Here is a 20,467-nt window from a genome sequence, read left to right as displayed (position 1 = left end):
ATTTGTACGCTCGAGTGAGTGTAATTCTCCACCAAGACATGAGGTGGCGCTGTCTATTAATCATCTCTCTCTCTCTCTTCTCCTCCTCCCTCTGCAGAAAGGTAAACTGAAATCGTTCCATCTATGATGTCACTTCTGGTGCCCAGCCACCTGGACCCGCCTCTTCCTCCCAGAGTTCCTCGTCAACGGAGCGGGACGCCATTTTGAGCAGTCTGCCCGATTCGACTCGTTGTGCGTTTTACCACATGTGTGTTTTTCTGTTTTTCAATTATTCAATTATACGGGTTTACCTCTAAATCTCTTTACTTGTCTTGTGTTTATCTCACAGGGCCCAGTTGTATCTCAGATGTTGTAAGTCTTTCCATTTTGGTTTGGTCTCAAGCAGAACCTCCTCGTAGTCTACGTTGTTGGGGCCATTTTATCATTCCGGGGTTTCTGCGGGGCTCTCCAGAGGTTCTTTTGTGGTGTTTTGAGCCGCTGGTTGCATTTCCGCTGTTGGTTTTTGGTTTTGGTTTCCCTTTGACACACTTAAAAACGATTTGTGTCTTTCTGTTAAGTCATTATTATTAATGTGCAAAGCTGCCCAGAAGAGAAGTGGGAGTGTGTGTGGTGCGGCACCCGCCATTCCAGGGCCGTCTGAGATTACAGATCGATATCGTGAAAGTCACAGGGTGGGTTTGGGTGAAGGTTTCCTGGTAAACGGAGTTCATTGGTTCACTTCGACTTTCAGTTTGGTGAAAGATTGATTTCATAATCCGGTTACAACGTTGGCTCTTGCAAGGATAAGTCGAGAAATATCTGCTCTTCCATTATAGTTTGGCCCGGGTTTCGTTTTTTTTTTTTTTTTTTTTTTGTATGGTGGTCACAGTGCTACAGTGTCGACCTCGATCAGTCAGTTTTTTTCGTTGCTTTCTAGGACCTTCAAGCCAAGATGGACAGGCGTCCCACTCCCTCTTCGTTCCTAAGGCTTTTCTGACCACTTTTGAACTTTTCAGCCCATTTGTAGACACTTTGCAGAAAGCTTTCTGTGGATTTCAACTCAACCCTCAATGGATTTCCACTTTCTATGGATTTCAGCCGCTCCGCCCTGCACTTGTGTGACCGTTGCTGAACTTCTCAACGTATTTGTAGAGATAGGCATGATGTTATTGGCTATCAGAGAAAAGGGGTGAGTTTGTGATCCTTTGATTATCTGGAAAGTCCTCACGGAGTCGTCAGATTTGACAGACTTCTAGTCATGTGATGTGTCCTCTGTCTGCGACAAAATCGGCAACCGCTGTTGTCAAGTCTGACTGGAAGTCATGTGGAGTGACGTCAGCTTAGTTCATTAAACTCCTTGGTGTTAACCCGGAGTGTTGGACGGACTGGGAATTCCATGTTAACCCTTAAACCGCCCAAACCGGCTATAGTCTGTTCCCAGTGCAATTTGGAAGCATGCAGGAGCTGATCAGTCGGTGCCGTACATTCATTGATCAGCCGGCTCATGACCACTGCCTAACCCCCCACTAGCGAATCAGCATCGCTGTCCCTAGGATTGAGCCGCTGCATTAGACTAGCCTGCCAGCATCAGCGCTGGCCTCTGTGTGCTCCTGTGCAGTCAGTTCAAGCGCATTTGCCTTGGTGATTTAGTGAATTTCATCAATGGCATCAGTTGCACCTCGTACATCTCATAAGAGATTTTTGCAGTAGTTTTGTTTAATAGTTTTTGCAGTTCATTGGCAGAGTGTAAAATGATCAGTGTTGCAGTAATTGTGATGCTGTTTGCATGAAAAAAAATGTGTGTTCCGTTCAAATTTCACTTTTTCTTGGTGAATTATGACATTTCCTTAAAAACTGCAGCAAAAAAGTATTTGGCATCCGGGGGGTGCATTAACCCCCCAAGTATGTGGGGGTTTAAGGGTTAAAAGGGTTACGCCCGAGTGTCTCTGGAGTTAAGCAGTACTGTTTGCATTGTGAAAAGCTCGGACTCGACACACTTCAAAAGGTATGGGGCAGCCACCCGTATATTATCCCCCCCTGCAGTGGGTTTGGTTTTTGACAGAAGTGTCTCTGTTTGGAGTCCAGACATTGAACTGACGGGGGTTTGTAAAGACAAGGCGGTTTTAAGTAGTCGGACCGGAAGTGACGTAGGGGAACCGGAAGTGACCTTCTTCTGATATTAGTCGAGGTGCCAGAACCGGAAGTGACATCATAATAGGCGCCGGAACCGGAAATGACATAGGGGAACCAGAAGTGACCTACTTCTGATGTTAGTCGAGGCACCAGAACCGGAAGAGACCGATGTTAGTCGAGGCACCAGAACCGGAAGTGACATCATAATAGGCGCCGGAACGGACATGACATAGGAGAACCAGAAGTGACCTTCTTCTGATGTTAGTCGAGGCACCAGAACCGGAAGTGACGTCATCCTAGGCATCAGAACCGGAAATGACCTTCTTCTGATATTAGTTGAGGCGCCAGAACCGGAAGAGACCTTCTTCTGATGTTAGTTGAGGCGCCAGAACCGGAAGAGACCTTCTTCTGATGTTAGTCGAGGCGCCAGAACTGGAAGTGATGTCATCCTAGGCATCAGAACCAGAAGTGACCTTCTTCTGATGTTAGTTAAGGCGCCGGAACCGGAAGTAATGTCATCCTTGGCACCAGAACCAGAAGTGACATAGGGGAACTGGAAGTGACCTTCTTCTGATGTTAGTCGAGGTGCCGAAATCAGAAGTGACGTCATCCTAGGCATCAGAACCAGAAGTGACGTCATCCTAGGTGCCGGAACCAGAAGTGACGTAGGGGAACCGGAAGTAACCTTCTTCCAGTGTTAGTCGAGGCTTCAGAACTGGAGTGACATCATCCTATGCGCCGGAACCAGAAGTGATGTTGGGGAACCGGAAGTGACCTTCTTCTGATGTTAGTCAAGGTGCTGCAACCGGAAGTGACATCATCCTAGGTGTCGGAACCAGAAGTGACATTTTCCTAGGCGTCAGAACTGGAAGTGACGTCATCCTAGGCGCCGGAACCGGAAGAGCCCTTCTTCTAATGTTAGTCGAGGTGCCGGATCCGGAAGTAACATCATCCTAGGCGCCTGAAACCGGAAGTGACGTAGGGGAACCAAAAGTGACCGTCTTCCGATGTTAGTCGAGGCTCCAGAACTGGAAGTGACATCATCTTAGGCGCCGGAACCGAATGTGACACCATAAGCATTGAGTCAGACAGGTTTTCCCGTGGCTGGTCTGCAGAGATAACAGGAGAAGGTTTAGTGCACCCTGCCACCCCCTGGCCTGGCATGGAATGACCTTCACTTGGTTCATACAGCGTGACAGCATGTGGAGTGTTAATCCCGAAGAGTACTCAGGACTGCATTCTGCTGCCATCTAGTAGATAAAATCTTGCAAAAAATCATGAATATTTCTATCCATTTCGCCACTTTTTGGTAACTTATTAATATTTACGACAGGGGTGGAGCCTTCAACCACTATACCCAATGGCGTAAAGCCGGTTTTAGAACAAACTGAAGCAGAACCAATAATTGAGTCAAGAGGCCGTGATGAGAATGTGACTGGGTCGTCAGACGTCAACACCGATAGTGAAGCTGATGTACAACCAAGCTGCTGTGGGAACCTTCAGCGTGGGCACACAAGGTCAAAAAATTGCCATCAAGTGGAAGGACAAGAAAGATGTTCACCCCCTCCAAGCACTTTTTCACAACTGTCAATGGTCGTGTCAGGGGAAATACGGAAATCACAAAGCCTTGCACCGTGGTAGCTTACAGCAATCGTGCGGATCGGGCACCGACATTCTACTCTCTCGTGTTCAAGCAAGAAAAGTGCGTAAAGTGCACGGCGGTGACTGTTCAGAAGCATTTGACACGAAGGACGCGTACTAAATCAACGTCTCTAGACAGGGCCCCTTGACGTTTCGGCATTGGTGTCACGCGTAATAACGTTTTTTCTTGTTAAAATGTGGGCCGATCGCAGTGACAGACGTGGACTGGATGGCAGCTCTCACTGAGCTTCGGTACTTCCCACACCGTTTATTCATATGATTTAGAATAAGCCTGCAGATTTTGGACATTTCAAAGAACATACGATTACTAATCTACATAATCACGGACAAAAACAAAACAAAAAACAAGATGACAACCATAGGTGTGAACCGGATTAAATATTTCATTTCAGGCTGCACCACCAACCAGAGGAGCTGCTGGTAGATTCCCTTGTGACACGCTTCTTCTCCCAGGCATCCCTAATTGAGAAAAATGAACTCCTTAGCCACCTACATAATTAATCTTTTAACGTCTTTTTAAATCCACTGAAAACAAATGCTATTGAAGTAGTCTTTATTCCTCATTACTGTCCCGTATTAATGATTATTATAACACTAATTATTATGACGCACGTTGCTCCTTAAATCGTGACATTTCAGATGCGATTTACCGGCCTATATACCCGCACTGTCACTACAACGGATTCCACGTGTTTTGCATTCTCCTGCAAGGTGTGAGTTCTAATGAAGATGATTTTTAATGAGCTGTAATGCAGTGGGGAGTTTGCTTGTAATAGCCTCATGTCTGAAAAACTGTTACTGTAGACACCTTTTTAATGAGAGCTGAGTGTATTACAGGCTTCCTCGGAGAAATCCTATCTAGGCCAGTTCTCTAATGGGGGAAAATGCAAAAGACTCTTTTTTATTTCAATTATAAAGTTGGTTTTCATGTGCGCAAATAAAAACACGTCGGCATCAAAACATTTGGGCTTCGAGGTTCTCGTCTGAGCAACGCGTGAACATCTCGGAGCCTTTTTACACTTTATTACAGTATGGGCCGTGGTGACATATAACCGGCGACCTCTTGTAACGGAGCAGAGAAGTTTTTAAAGTTGCTTTAATTCGTCCTTTTGATCGTCTTACGGGGGACTCGGAAAGTCTTCAGCCCACCCTTTCACTTTCTATACACTTTTATCGTGTGGTACATGTCACAAAAATGACCATAAGACATTGCGAAGGTTTGGGGCAGCCACCCGTATAATTGTTCCCGGCTGCAAAACTGATTAATAAACAAAGACATGTTCATTCAACTGAGTCCAAAACAGAACTGACTCTCTTGAGAGAAGATGGCGGCTTTAAAGGCCAGCGAAGGAAGTGATGTCATCAACACCGGAACCGGAAGTGACGTCATTGGCTGCCCCAGAGCCGGGCGGGATTTCCCTAGAATGGTCTGCAAAAGATCGAGAGGGAAAATTAGTGCACTTCGCCACCCCCTGGTCTGGCATGGAATCACATGTATTCAAGCCCTTTAGTTGTCTCCTAAACACACGTGTCTGACAGTACATTTCATTTTAATTGGACACAGTTGGCCATTTTTGCCCATCAGCCACCACTCAATAACCCATAATGACAAAGTGAAAATAATCTTTGCAGAAAGCTTTACAAATCTCTCTATTATAAAAAAAAATCTCTGAAGGAGACGATACGTAATCTTCTCGGAAGACGATATGGCGTCCCGTGAGCGACACTTTAACGTCCCGTGAGAGAAGGTGCAGTGGTAGTGCTGCTGCTTTGCAGTAAGGAGGTTGTGGGTTCGCTTCCCGGGTCCTCCGTGTGGACAACGCTTTGAGTAGTGAGAAAAGCGCTATATTAATGTAAAGAATTATTATTAAAGAATGAAGGGCAGCTGCTGTACAGGCTATTAAATGAGCGACGCGCAGCGCGACAAGCAGAACACGCAGCTCGGCAGCAGCAGGAGAAAGACAGCAGCTGATCAGACCGCATCTCCTCAGTGTGACAATGTGAGTGGCAGAGACGTGTAGTGCGCCCTTCATGGGAAGGGGTTGGCGAGCAGGGGGCAAAGCCCCCTAGTTTATGAAAAAATCAATATCTGAACTCTCTCGTTCCTATTCAGAGCTTTTGCTGTGGCGCTTTCAATTGTATTACAGTTTCAAAAAGAATTGAAAAGGAGCTCAATGTGGCGTCTTTTTTCCAAATTATGAATGTGAAGATTGTTCTGCAGCAGCCGATAGCAGATAGTGTTGTGGTAAAGATGTCTGTCACCCTCCCTTGCTTTATTCTCTTTTCATGTCTAGTGCCATGCCCATCTTGTAAATGAGCGGCTTTAGAGCCAGCTGCAAGGAGAGCCTATAAGATGACAGTTTAGTGAAGGCCCACCAGGCCTGGGATGATTTTCATTTTTGAGTACCCTGAAAGAGTACGGCAAAATTCACCACTTTGTTTTTTTTTTTTCGCAGCAAATTTGTTGGGCTCACAAATGCCAAATTTTTCCCTTGAGAATTCGTCAGCAGCTGGCAAAGGCAGTTTTTTTTTTTTTTTTCCCAGCGGCCCATGATGCTTTGTGAGGCTGGCGGGACATGAGTTGAATGGGGATATCGGTACCCAATCTGCGCTACCTGCCCGATTTGCACTGAGCATGCACAGCACTTTCACACTTTAGTAAGCGAACTCCAACTCTTTACAGTGCAGCTCGATACGATTCACGTATACATTTACAATTATTTATCGCCTATGCGTACATGATTGATGTCACTACCTGATTGGTACTCCACACCAATTTGCATTACAAAAAAAGAAAGAAAAAAACTTGTAGTATTTTCATTTGAGGGGTACATCAGCTGACCATGATGAGAATATTATAAAAATATGTTCTGCATAGAGTCATTGTACATTGTGTTTTCACTGCTGGCTTTCAGCATGTTATGCTTCTTGCTGTTCATCCCATTTCTGCCACCAATGTAGTGCCAGTGCCAAGTACCAAATGGATTCTTCCTCCTTCCATTGCCCTTGTAGGTAGCTTGCTAGCTTCTAAAGCAGTGTTTCTCAACTACTGGGTCTGGGTCGCAGGCTGTTGCTGGTGAGCTGCAAGTTGATATTATAATGGTAGCAGGTTCTAGTGAGTCGCACACCGGGTTGTGGGTGGACTTGATACCCCTGACAATTATGCACAATTCCCCAAGGGGCAGCTGTGATGATCAAACCCGGTGAGTCGTAAAGAAGCATAGGAAAAAAAAATGGGTTGAGAAGCAATGTTTCAAAGGACCACTTGCTGTTGCCCCACTCGTTGGAATTCATTTGGAACTTTGCAGGCTTTCCATTTTTTATAGGCTCCCCTGCAGCTGCCTCTGAAGCTGCTCATTTAAATGATGGCATAGCAGCCCCTAGGGGTGCCGACTTGTCCCCAGGTTGATAAAACTTGTCAGCGGGGTTGCAAAATTGTAACCAAGCCTGTTTGATTTAGTTGGGAGTGGAGTCATGGGTGGGTATGTCTGACAACATGACTGGTGGCCATGGGACCACCCAATAACTGCCTCCGTCCCATTAAGATGATATAAATGGCTGGGTTTTATACCCCTACACCTGCTCTGATGATCGTGCTAAAGTCACTAAGGGGGAGAGCTGATGAGTGATCTTGATTTATCAAGGGGGAAACACCCCCTTTGGTTGGTTATAAAGAAACATGGCAACAAAGTGGCGCTGAAAAAGCTTGAGAAGCAACGCTTGCTGTTGCTCCACTCGTTGGAATTCTTTTGGAACTTTGCAGGTTTTCCATTTTTATAGGCTCCCCCTTGGCTGGCTCTGAAGCTGCTCATTTAAATGATGGCATAGCAGCTCCTTGGGGTGCCGTCTCATCCTCAGGCTGATAAAACTTGTCAGTGAGGTTGAAAAATTATAACCAAGCCTGTTTGATTTAGTCGGGTGTGAGTCATGTATGGGTATGTCTGACAACATGAACAGTGGCTACGGGACCGCACCACAACTGCCTCTATCCCATTAAGATGATGTAAATGGCTGAGATTCATAACCCTACACCTGCTCTGATGATCGTGCTAAGGTCACTATGGGGGAGAGCTGATGAGCGATCTTGATTTATCAAGGGGGAAACACCCCTTTTGGTGGGTTACAAAGAAACATGGCAACAAAGTGGCACTGAAAAAGGTTGAGAAGCAATGCTTTGAAGGACCACTTGCTGGTGCCCCACTAGGTGGCATTCCTTTGGAACTTTACAGGCTTTCCATTGTTATAGGCTCCCCTGCAGCTGGCCCTGAAGCTGCTCATTTAAATGATGGTAAAGCTGCCACTAGGGGTGCTGACTCATGCCCAGGATAATAAAACTTGTCAGCGGGGTTGCAAAATTGTAACCAAGCCTGTTTGATTTAGTTGGGGGTGAGTCATGGGTGGGTATGTCTGACAATATGACCAGTGGGCACCGGACCGCACCTCACAGCTGCCTCCATTCCGTTAAGACAGTGGCGGACCGTGAGGGCCTGCAAGGCCTTCTCTGCTGGCCTAAAAAAATATCTGAATCACAAACTGAGATTAATTATATTTTGTCCATGAATACTTATTAAATAATTCCAAATAGTCTGTCTGCTTCCTTTCATAGCTTTTCCGATGGTTGTGCTGCACCTGCTTCCAGACATGTGTTTTTGTATTAAAGCATTTAACCAATCACATTTCAGCCATCATTTGATGCCAGGCAGGGTCAAAGTCAAAGAAGTCTGCCAGGTGGCCTTCACAATCCGTTCTGCAGGCCCTCTAACACAAAATAAATGTCAATTAAACTGTTGCTTCAACCAATCAGATTTTGAGTTGGTTTCATTAGGGCCCTCTAGCAGGCATACGGCAACGTCACCGTATTCAGACCCGTTGATTGGATAGGATGGTGTAATATAAAAATCTGAATGAGAGCATCATGGGGCAGCTGTACACATTGGTATGTTTGGCGGTGAGCATTCCCGTGTCCACTGCTTCTGTCAAGCGGACATTTTCAGCCCTAAAGCAAATTAAAACTTATGCCAGAAATACGACAGGGCAGGTTCGACTTTCAGCATTAGCTTCAATGGCAATAGAAAGGGACTTCGTGATGGAACTGAAGCTCACGGATAATCTGTACGACAGAGTAATTGAACTGTTTTTGAGGAAAGAGAGGAGGATGGGTTTTGTTTACAAAAAATTGGTGAGTAAAATGTTGCGATTTTCCTAAATAATATTACAAGTTTATGAGTTATTATTGATGTTTTTTATGTGTGTCGCGGCTGTAGCTGCAGTAGAAAGGAACTTGTTCACCCCTGGTTTGTCTATTCAATAAAGGCAATTATTGTGGCTACAGGAGTTATCTATCTGCGATGCAACAGCTCTTTATACTGTATTTCTGCATATTAAGATGGTTTTTATAACCATAAATTAGTTTTTGAGGGGCGGGTTGATTCAGACAGAGCACTACTGAAGGCCTAGGTGTGAAATACACGGTCCGCCACTGCGTTAAGATGATATAAATGGCTGAGAAGCAACGCTTTAAAGGGTTGCCCCACTCGTTGGCATTCTTTTGGAACTGTGCAGCTTTCCGTTGTTATAGGTTCCCCTGCTGCTGGCTCTGAAGCTGTTCATTTACAAGATGGGCATGGCAGCTCCTAGTGGTGGCAACTCATCCCCAAAGCTGACAAAACCTGTCTGCAGGATTGCAATAACATAAGCAAAGCTGTTTGATTTAGGTGAGGTGACTCATGGGTGGATATGTCTGACAATATGACCAGTGGCCACTGGGCCGCACCTCACAGCTGCCTCCATTCCATTAAGATGATATAAATGGCTGAGAAGCAACGCTTTAAAGGAATGCCTGCTGTTGCCCCACTAGTTGGCGTTCTTTTGGAACGTTGTAGGTTTTCCATTTTTATAGGCTCCCCTGCTGCTGGCTCTGAAGCTGTTCATTTACAAGATGGGCATGGCAGCTCCTAGTGGTGGCAACTTATCCCCCAAGCTGACAAAACCTGCCCACAGGATTGTAATAACGTGAGCAAAGCTGTTTAATATTGGTGGGGTGAGTCACAGATGGATGGGCTGAGTTGGCGGGTATGTCTGACTACACGAGCGAAAGTCGCAGGACCGCACTACAACTGCCTCCATCTCGCTAGGGTGACGTAAGTGAAGTCTGTGACTGAAAATCACTGGAAAAAGCTGTGTGATTTGACAGGACCTTAAAACATGCGGTGCACTTTCATAAGTTGTGCGCAATTATTTACGGCGCCAGTTCTCTTTATGCATGCATTTATCATTTTTTTGTTCATTCTATTCAACACAGAAAAGATGTAACCAACTATGAATAAAGTCTGCAGAATATTGGCATCTTTAGAATATATTTTCAAAATGGTACACCGCATGGAGCCCGCGTTTTCAGTCTTCTGGTCTGCGAAGTTCTACTCTTCAAGGAGCTGTCGTTTCTGATTGTCCCATCCATTTTCTGGACCCGTGTTTCCATTCCAGGGTCATGGAGAGTCGAGGAATAACTCTGCACTGCCATTTGGGAGGAAGGCACCAACCCTGGATGGGACGGGGGGTCTCGAAACATTCATAATGTGGACAAAATTCTCATGGCAGGCCAGTGCTTTCTCCTATCTGTACGCCTTCAGTGTGTTTCTTTGTTCCACTTAATACTGCCTAATAATTTATTGGTCTTATAATCTTACATAAAGACAATGTATTCAGCAAGTAACATATTTTATGGAGCAGGTTTGTTTGTGGTAGTGCTATAAAAATAATGAATTAAGCAATAAAGGCCATTACTTAAAATATTTGTTTTGACAAATGAGAGCACAAACTGGGTCCATAAAAATGCCTGCAGTTCTATGAATTTTTACGAGCAGGTGGCTGACAGTGTAAGAAGAATGCCGGCCATGACAAATTACAGTTTTTCTTTTCTGCTTCCTCATTTTTTTATTCTTTTTTCTTTCCGGTTGGAACTTATGAGACGTCTCTGGCAGGGAAAGTGGCATACAGAGCTGCTCTCCTGTCGCCGTCTCAATAGTGGCAAAGAACGCCTGAAATGACTTCAATTACTCCTAAAAGAGGACCACCTTCGAGCTCTTTAATAATTGGGACTGATCCGTGAAGGACCACTTGCAGTTTTTTTGTAGAAACTCATCAAATCACATCATAGTCTTGGAATGTTATCTATGCTAAACCCCCCCCCCCCCCCCCCCAAGGCTACTGCATGAATAAATATGCAGAATTGTGAGAATACGGTGGACTCAGAAAGTCTTCCGACTCCTTCACTTTCTTCACATTTTGTTATGGAAAAAATATAAAATCGTCAGTGAGTCATGGGTGCTGACTCATGGCCAGGCTGATAAAACCTGTCAGCAGGGTTGCAAAATTGTAACCAAGCCTGTTTGATTTAGTTGGGGGGTGAGTCATGGGTGGGTATGTCTGACAATATGACCAGTGGGCACCGGACCGCACCACAACTGCCTCCATTCCATCCAGCCATCCATTTTCCAACCCGCTGAATCCGAACACAGGGTCACGGGGGTCTGCTGGAGCCAATCCCAGCCAACACAGGGCACAAGGCAGGGTGCCAACCCACCGCAGACTGCCTCCATTCCATTAAGATGATATAAGTGGCTGAGAAGCAATGCTTTAAAGGACCACTTGCTGTTGCCCCACTCGTTGGAATTCTTTTGGAACTTTGCAGGTTTTCCATTTTTATAGGCTCCCCCTGCAGCTGGCTGTGAAGCTGCTCATTTAAATGATGGCATAGCAGCTCCTTGGGGTGCCGGCTCATCCTCAGGCTGATAAAACTTGTCAGTGAGGTTGCAAAATTATAACCAAGCCTGTTTGATTTAGTTGGGGGCAAGTCATGGGTGGGTATGTCTGACAACATGACTGGTGGCTACAGGACCGCACCACAACTGCCTCCGTCCCATTAAGATGATGTAAATGGCTGAGATTCATAACCCTACACCTGCTCTGATGATCGTGCTAAAGTCACTAAGGGGGAGAGCTGATGAGCGATCTTGATTTATCAAGGGGGAAACATCCCCTTTGGTGGGTTACAAAGAAATATGGCAACAAAGTGGCGCTGAAAAAGGCTGAGAAGCAACACTTGCTGTTGCCCCACTCGTTGGAATTCTTTTGGAACTTTGCAGGCTTTCCGTTTTAATAGGCTCCCCTGCAGCTGGCTCTGAAGCTGTTCATTTAAATGATGGCATAGCAGCTCCTTGGGGTGCCATCTCATCCTCAGGCTGATAAAACTTGTCAGCAGGGTTGAAAAATTGTCTGACAATATGACCAGTGGCCACGGGACCGCACCACAACTGCCTCCATTCCATTAAGATGATATACAGTGTATCCGGAAAGTATTCACAGTGCATCACTTTTTCCACATTTTATGTTACAGCCTTATTCCAAAATGGATTAAATTCATTTTTTTCCTCAGAATTCTGCACAGAACACCCCATAATGACAACGTGAAAAAAGTTTACTTGAGGTTTTTGCAAATTTATTAAAAATAAAAAATTGAGAAAGCACATGTACGTAAGTATTCACAGCTACCCACTGCGCCACTGTGCCGCCCTCTTTTAAGTTTAGGTCTTGGAATTCTAAGCAGACCCTCATTTGAAGATCTAAGGTTACGATTTGAAGATGAAAGACATTCTGAAATATACGACGGAGCAGATTATTGAAGGCTTTGTAAACCATAAGCAGTATTTTAAAGTCAATTCTAAATGGCACAGGTAACCAGTATAACGACGCTAAGACTGGGGTGATGTACTCCGATTTTCTTTTCTGAGTTAAGATTCTAGCAGCTGCATTCTGCACTCGTTGTTACCGATTGATGTCTGTTTTGGGTGGTCCTGAGAGGAGTGCGTTACAGTAATCTAGCCGAGTGAAAACAAAAGTGTGAGCTCATTTCTCAGCATCTTGTAATGTTATGAGGTCTAACTGTTGCTATATTTCTTAAGTGAAAAAATGCTGTCCTAGTAATCTGATTAATATACAATACAATACAATTTATTTTTGTATAGCCCAAAATCACATAAGAAGTGCCGCAATGTCCTAGTAATCTGATTAATATGTGATTTAAAATTCAGGTCAGAGTCAATAGTTACCCCCAAATTCTTTTCCCCCGTCTTGACTTTTAATCCTAAAGCATCAAGTTTATTTCTAATACCCTCATTATATCCATTATTGCCAATCACTAAAATGTCTGTTTTCTCTTTATTTAGTTATTTAGTTAGTTTAGTAATTAGAATTACATAAGAAAGGAGAAGTATGCCATTCTTTTCCTAGGAGCATAACGTTACAGCCCAGCTGATTTTTACACGTGACATACTGAACGATTCGTATCATTGGTATCTGGGTGGTCCTTGGTCGGATTTACTACTCTGTATGTGTTCACTACTACTTGTCATTCCAGTAACAAAAGTGTCTGTGCAAGTTTGGGTCCCAACAACTTGTAAGGGGAATGCAAAGCAGCCGATGTCCCCTTGGAAAAAAAAAACAGAAGGAAGTGTTGGGCGCTTTTGAAAATTTTTAAGTATGCGCTGGATGAAGGATCTTCCTGTGATACACTTCCAGCTTTAATGAATAATGTAGTTTGGCAGGAACATTTCAAAATGGAAAGCATATCAAACAGGTTCGCAGTCCTTTCTGCATTGCTTATGTTGGGCACAAAGAAAACTGTCCTTCTATGAATGAAATGGCAGGAAGATGCCAAGACTGCTCAGATATAAACAACACTACTCTTCTTCTCGGTACCGAGTGGCCACACATGACATGTTATATGTTTAAAATAATGAGCTAACTCTTTAGCTTAGTCAGTCATTCAGTCAGTATCAAACCCGCTATATCCTAACACAGGGTCATGGGGGTCTGCTGGAGCCAATCCCAGCCAACACAGGGCACAAGGCAGGAACAAACCTCGGGCAGGGCGCCAACCCACCGCAGCCCTTTAGCTTTGGTGATGCAAAAACGCCTCCATTAGTGGCGGGGTTAAAGATGTTAAGATTTGCATTGGGTGTGACAAGGATGGACAGGATTAGGAACGAGAACATCAGAGGGTGAGCTCAGGTGGGACAGTTGTGATGAAGACAATGGAGCGGCAACTGCTTCACCACCTAAGGCCACAGGTCCGCCTCGCCCTCGACCCTCTGCAGTTCGCATACCAGGAGAAGGTGGGAGTGGAGGATGCCATCATCTACATGCTACACCGATCCCTCTCCCACTTGGACAGAGGCAGTGGTGCTGTAAGAATTATGTTTCTGGACTTCTCTAGCGCCTTCAACACCATCCAATCTCTGCTCCTTAGTGACAAGCTGACAGAGATGGGAATAGAGTCATACCTGGTGGCATGGACCGTGGACTATCTTACAGACAAACCTCAGTATGTGCATCTCGGGAACTGCAGGTCTGACATTGTGGTCAGCAGCACAGGAGCGCCACAGGGGTCTGTACTTTCTCCAGTCCTGTTTAGCCTATATACATCAGACCTCCAATACAACTCGGAGTCCTGCCACGTGCAAACATTCGCTGATGACACTGCTATCATGGGCTGCATCAGGAGTGGGCAGGAGGAGGAGTATAGGAACCTAATCAATGACTTTGTTAAATGGTGCGACTCAAACCACCTACAACTGAACACCAGCAAAACCAAGGAGCTGGTGGTGGATTTTAGGAGGCCCAGGCCCCTCATGGGCCCCGTGATCATCAGAGGTGACTGTGTGCAGATGGTGCAGACCTATAAATACTTGGGAGTGCAGCTGGATGATAAACTGGATTGGACTGCCAATACTGATTCTCTGTGCAAGAGAGGACTGAGCCGACTATACTTCCTTAGAAGGCTGGCGTCTTTCAACATCTGCAATAAAATGCTGCAGATGTTCTATCAGACGGTTGTGGCGAGCGCCCTCTTCTACGTGGTGGTGTGCTGTGGAGGCAGCATAAAGAAGAAAGACGCCTCACGCCTGGACAAACTGGTGAGGAAGGCAGGCTCTATTGTAGGCATGGAGCTGGACAGTTTGACATCTGTGGCAGAGCGACGGGCGCTGAGCAGACTCCTGTCAATCATGGAGAATCCACTGCATCCACTGAACAGGATCATCTCCAGACAGAGGAGCAACTTCAGCGACAGACTGCTGTCACCGTCCTGCTCCACTGACAGACTGAGGAGATCGTTCCTCCACCACACTATGCGACTCTTCAATTCCACCCAGGGGGTAAACGTTAACATTATACAAAGTTATTGTCTGTCTGTATACCTGCATTGTTATCACTCTTTAATTTAATATTGTTCTTTATCAGTATGCTGCTGCTGGAGTATGGGAATTTCCCCTTGGGATTAATAAAGTATCTATCTATCTATCTATCTATCTATCTATCTATCTATCTATCTATCTATCTATCTATCTATCTATCTATCTATCTATCTATCTATCTATCTAAAGTCAGAGAGGTGAGATGGTGTTGGTTTGGACATGTGCAGAGGAGAGATGCTGGGTATAATGAGAGAAGGGTGCTAAGGATAGTGCTCCCAGGCAAGAGGAGGAGAGGAAGGCCTAAGAGAAGGTTTATGGATGTGGTGAGAGAGGACATGCAGGTGACTGGTGTGACAGAGGAAGATGACAAGGACAGGAAGAGATGGAAGAAGATGATCCCCCTAACGGGAGCAGCCAAAACACAAAGAAAGAAGAAGAAGAAGACTCATATACTGTTACGGAACAAGCACTCGACAAAGGCTCTGTCTGGTCCTGATAGCACTTCCAAGGCCTCAGTAGGCTGGTTATTGTGGTCAGACGAATAGTCATGAATGCTTTGAAATCACAGGTACCTACGAGAGCTCCTGAGAATGACATTCCACTGATGTCTAGTAACGAGAGACATCGAGATTTTTGGCTGTGTACCCAAACATGCTCATCTTGAGGCCGCATTTTGCTCGCCCTTATCATAAACAGTAAACCGCTAAGTTCTCTTCAGCAAAAATGATCAGAAAGACTTGAAGTTGTGAAAGCCACATCAACTGACCCCAGAGGTTCACACATAACGGCATATGAGGGGTCAAAGTGACTCCTTTTCACAAAAATTTGAAAAGAAATGGGGAATGGTAATATTAGTTTGGGGTGTGATGGTTTATGCTATTTTGAGGTTTGAGATCACACATACGATAACATTTTTTATATTTGAATTCTTTACCCCTCTAAGAACCACAACAGAAGGTTCAAAGGGACACATCTCAAACAAATGCATGTGGGGTTGAACTATTTCAAGGTCAGTGATTACGAATCTGATGTTATTTTTGATTTTGGATCCTTTACTGAGGATTTAGCCGTTGTCACACACGAGCGATCGGTAGGCAGCTAAAGGGCCTGAATAATGGTAGTTCCACATCAGACCAGGGGGTGGCGAGGTGCACTGACTTTCTCTCTCAATCCTCTGCAGATCATCCACGGGAAATCCTGCACGGGTCTGGTGCCATCCGGAGACATCCTTGGTTGAGGGAAAGCTGAATGGAGCAAATTACAGAGACATCCTTGGTGAAGACCTGCTCAGAGCTCTCTGGAATGGGAGACAAAGTCATACAGGAATGCATCCTCGGAAAAGGATTTAAGGGTTTATGTTGATACAACGTTCTCATCATCTCATGATAGAGAGAGGGGTTGGGAGCATGCGCTGATACCGTACATTGCTGCACCCACCACACTCCGAACCATCAAGCAGGACTTCCAACTTGCAGGGAAAACTCAGGATTTGGTGGCAAACACCTCACACTGTTCCGTTCCATTCATCTAAGCAAAGCACAGAAGAAATTACAAAGACAAATAAAATATTAGGTTATATCATAAAAACTGTAGAATTGAAGTCAAGGGGCATTATGCTGAAAGTTTATAATGCACAGGTGGGACCACATCTGGAGTCCTGTGTGCAGTTCTGGTCACCGCGCTAAAAGAAAGACATAGCAGCACATGAAGCTGTGCAGAGGAGAGCAACCAAGTGCATCTCAGAGCTTGAGGACGTGGCCTACCGTAACAGACTTGGAGAATTAAACCTGTTTAGCTTCAAGCAGAGGAGACTGTGTGGGGACCTCATCCAGGTATTTAAAATCTTCAAAAGCTCTGATCGAGTAGATCTGGAAACATTCTTTTAGCTTAACGGTGAATCCCGTACTCGAGGACATCATTAAAGGGACGTGCATTTAGGACTGAAGCCAGGAAACTCTTGTTTACCCAAAGACTTGTGGGACTCTGGGACAAACTACCAAGACATGGAGTTGAAGCAGAAGCCTTTAAGAAGAACCTGCATGAGATATGGGGAGAGCTTAGCTATTAGTTGTACAAATGGGCGACAAATGGAGTGAATGGTCTCCTCTCGATTGTCAAATTTGAAAATCTGAATAATAGTAGTTCCATGTCAGACCAGGGGGGTGGCAATGTGCACTGACTTTCTCTCTCAATCCTCTGCAGACCATCCACGAGAAATCCCGCACGGGTCCGGCACCACCGATGACGTCACTTCCTGCCCCGATGACGTCACTTCCTGTCATGGCCTTTAAAGCCGCCATCTTTACAATCCTAAGATCAGTTCTGTTTTGGACTCAGACCTGTGAACGTCTCACAATCTATTTACCCATTTTCCAGCCAGGGCACAATACACAAGTGGCTGCCCCGAACCTTTTGGACGTCTTTCGTCTAATCTTACGACACTCTCTGCAGACCTCCATCACAGGGGAAAAAAGTTACAAATGTCATTTATAATAGGAAATTTTTTTTGACTTTAAACCTTTAAAATTTTTCAAATATGTGACGCAACTAATCAGGTGTAGAACGTACATCTGCCTCATCAAGTCAATCATTACATTTCTAATTAGCGTATGCTATGCGAGTGCCGTGTTCGTTGTTCTGGCATCCCGTCCGAGATGGAAGCTGCATCCTTACCAGGAAGGGAACGGGCATACAAACCGGAATGGTTGCTTGTACCTTTCCCAGAAGTGCTTCATCCTACAACAAAGATAATGATCCAAACCTACTGCTGAGGCTACAAAATCAATGGCTACAAAGCTACCAAACAATGGACAATTCTTGAATGGCCAAGTAAGTCACCCAATTTAAATCTACTTGAGCATGAAGAGAAAACTGAAAAGGTGAACAAGCCCCCAAAACAAGCAGGAGCTGAAGATCATCCCCAGAATAGCAGGTGACTGCTACCCGGGGGTCGTGGTCTCCACCCGTAGCCCATAGGTGGGACAACTCATACGTATACCCACAGGGCAAACATTATGGTGCCCCGAAATGGGGGGACCGTGTAGTGACCGAAAAGTACGGAACTCCCCTTACGATGAATGACATGTGACTGCTGATACATAATATGATGTATGTGGCCCCAAAGACCCCAGACCCTGCCCAGTTTCCAGTTAACGAATATTAAATATAATTAGCGTGTAATACACCTTAGGTTTTCTTGTTTAACTGCATGTCAATTAGCAGAACAGATTTTTATTAATTTCTAATTAGCTGTGATAAAAGTTCTCTGCATATGCTTTAGAATGGCATACATTATTTTTAACCACTAAATTGCATTTTGTTAAACATTGGAATGTTTTCTTTTAAGTATAAATTGATTAATAACGCTGGCGTATTGTCACTGCCAGAGTTTAGTGTTAAAAATGAATGGTTGGCATTCGTTAAATCGTTTATTTTTTTCTCTCTCTCTATGCGGAGCTTTATCTTTCAAAATATTTTACATTTTTGTTAACATCTGGTGCTCTTTATTTTAAGAATTTTCCATTTTTGCATTAAACTCTGCGCTACTTTTCAAGCCAGTATCAGGGGCTGCACAATTCTACACAATCCTTGGCACAGTTCTTATTGAAGACAGGTAATAAGAATAATTTCAAAGTATTTGCTATCTCTCCCCTGCATGAACCTTCAGTGCCTTTCCTCGGTATCCCTGTGTGTCTTGACCGGCACCCCTTTCTCAATCTCGTTCCCGTACAGCTTGCTTCTCAGGCTCAGCCATTATTTTCACGGTGCTTTTCTCACCTTCTGTCCACTCTTATACTTTGAAGGCGACTCTCAGCGTGCCGCCTATGCCTTTATTTACACTCGCATTTCCTCTTTCGATGGTGTCGCCAAAGCAAAACTGACCAATCAGATTGCTTGGAGGGATAGGACAAGCACCCAGACCTTAGAGTTTTATTATATACTAGATAAATCTTATCTCTCAGATTCTGCTTTGGTGCTATGATACTGAATATTCACTTTATTTGCCTTGCATTAGGAATTTGTAATTTTTTTTGCAACCCCAACTTACTCTAACGAGACAAGCTTGAGGTCAGAGCACAGTGTCAGCTATTTTGCACAGTGCCCCTGGAGAAATTGCAGGTAAAGGGCCTTGCCCAAGCACCCAATGGAGTGGCACTGCCAGGAACTGAACCGGCAACCAGTTACCAGTACAGATCCTTTAGTCATAGAGGTACCAAATGTATCTCTTTGACTTAGAATTATGTTTCTAGACTTCTCTAGCACCTTCATCACCATCCAACCTCTGCTCCTTAGGGACAAGCTGACAGAGATGGGAGTAGATTCATACCTGGTGGCATGGATCGTGGACTATCTTACAGACAGACCTCAGTATGTGCGTTTTGGGAACTGCAGGTCTGACATTGTGGTCAGCAGTACAGGAGCACTGCAGGGGACTGTACTTTCTCCGGTCCTGTTCAGCCTATATACATCGGACTTCCAATACAACTTGGAGTCCTGCCATGTGCAAAAGTTCGCTGACGACACTGCTATCGTGGGCTGCATCAGGAGTAGGCTGGAGGAGAAGTATAGGAACCTAATCAAGGACTTTGTTAAATGGTGCGACTCAAACCACCTACAACTGAACACCAGCAAAACCAAGGAGCTGGTGGTGGATTTTAGGAGACCCAGGCCCCTCATGGACCCCGTGATCATCAGAGGTGACTGTGTGCAGAGGGTGCAGACCTATAAATACCTGGGAGTGCAGCTGGATGATAAACTGGACTGGACTGCCAATACTGATGCTCTGTGTAAGAGAGGACAGAGCCGACTATACTTCCTTAGAAGGCTGGCATACTTCAACATCTGCAATAAGATGCTGCAGATGTTCCATCAGACGGTTGTGGCGAGCGCCCTCTTCTACGCAGTGGTGTGCTGGGGAGGCAACATTAAGAAGAAAGACGCCTCACGCCTGGACAAACTGGTTAGGAAGACAGGCTCTATTGTTGGCAAGAAGCTGGACAGTTTGACATCTGTGGCAGAGCGACGGGCGCTGAGCAGACTCCTGTCAATCATGGAGAATCCACTGGAGCCACTGAACAGGATCATCTCCAGACAGAGGAGCAGCTTCAGAGACAGACTGCTGTCACCGTCCTGCCTCCACTGACAGACTGAGGAGATCATTCATCTCCCACACTATGCGACTCTTCAGTTCCACCCGGGGGTGTAAACGTTAACATTATATAAAGTTATTGTCTGTCTGTACACCTGCATTGTTATCACTCTTTAATTTAATATTGTTTATTATCAGTATGCTGCTGCTGGAGTATGGGAATTTCCCCTTGGGATTAATAAAGTATCTATCTATCTATCTATCTATCTATCTATCTATCTATCTATCTATCTATCTATCTATCTATCTATCTATCTATCTATCTATCTATCTATCTATCATATATTGCGTT

Source organism: Erpetoichthys calabaricus, chromosome 15 (assembly GCF_900747795.2).
Source record: "Erpetoichthys calabaricus chromosome 15, fErpCal1.3, whole genome shotgun sequence".
In the NCBI taxonomy this organism is placed as follows: Eukaryota; Metazoa; Chordata; class Cladistia; order Polypteriformes; family Polypteridae; genus Erpetoichthys; species Erpetoichthys calabaricus.
This window is presented reverse-complemented; position numbering follows the sequence as displayed.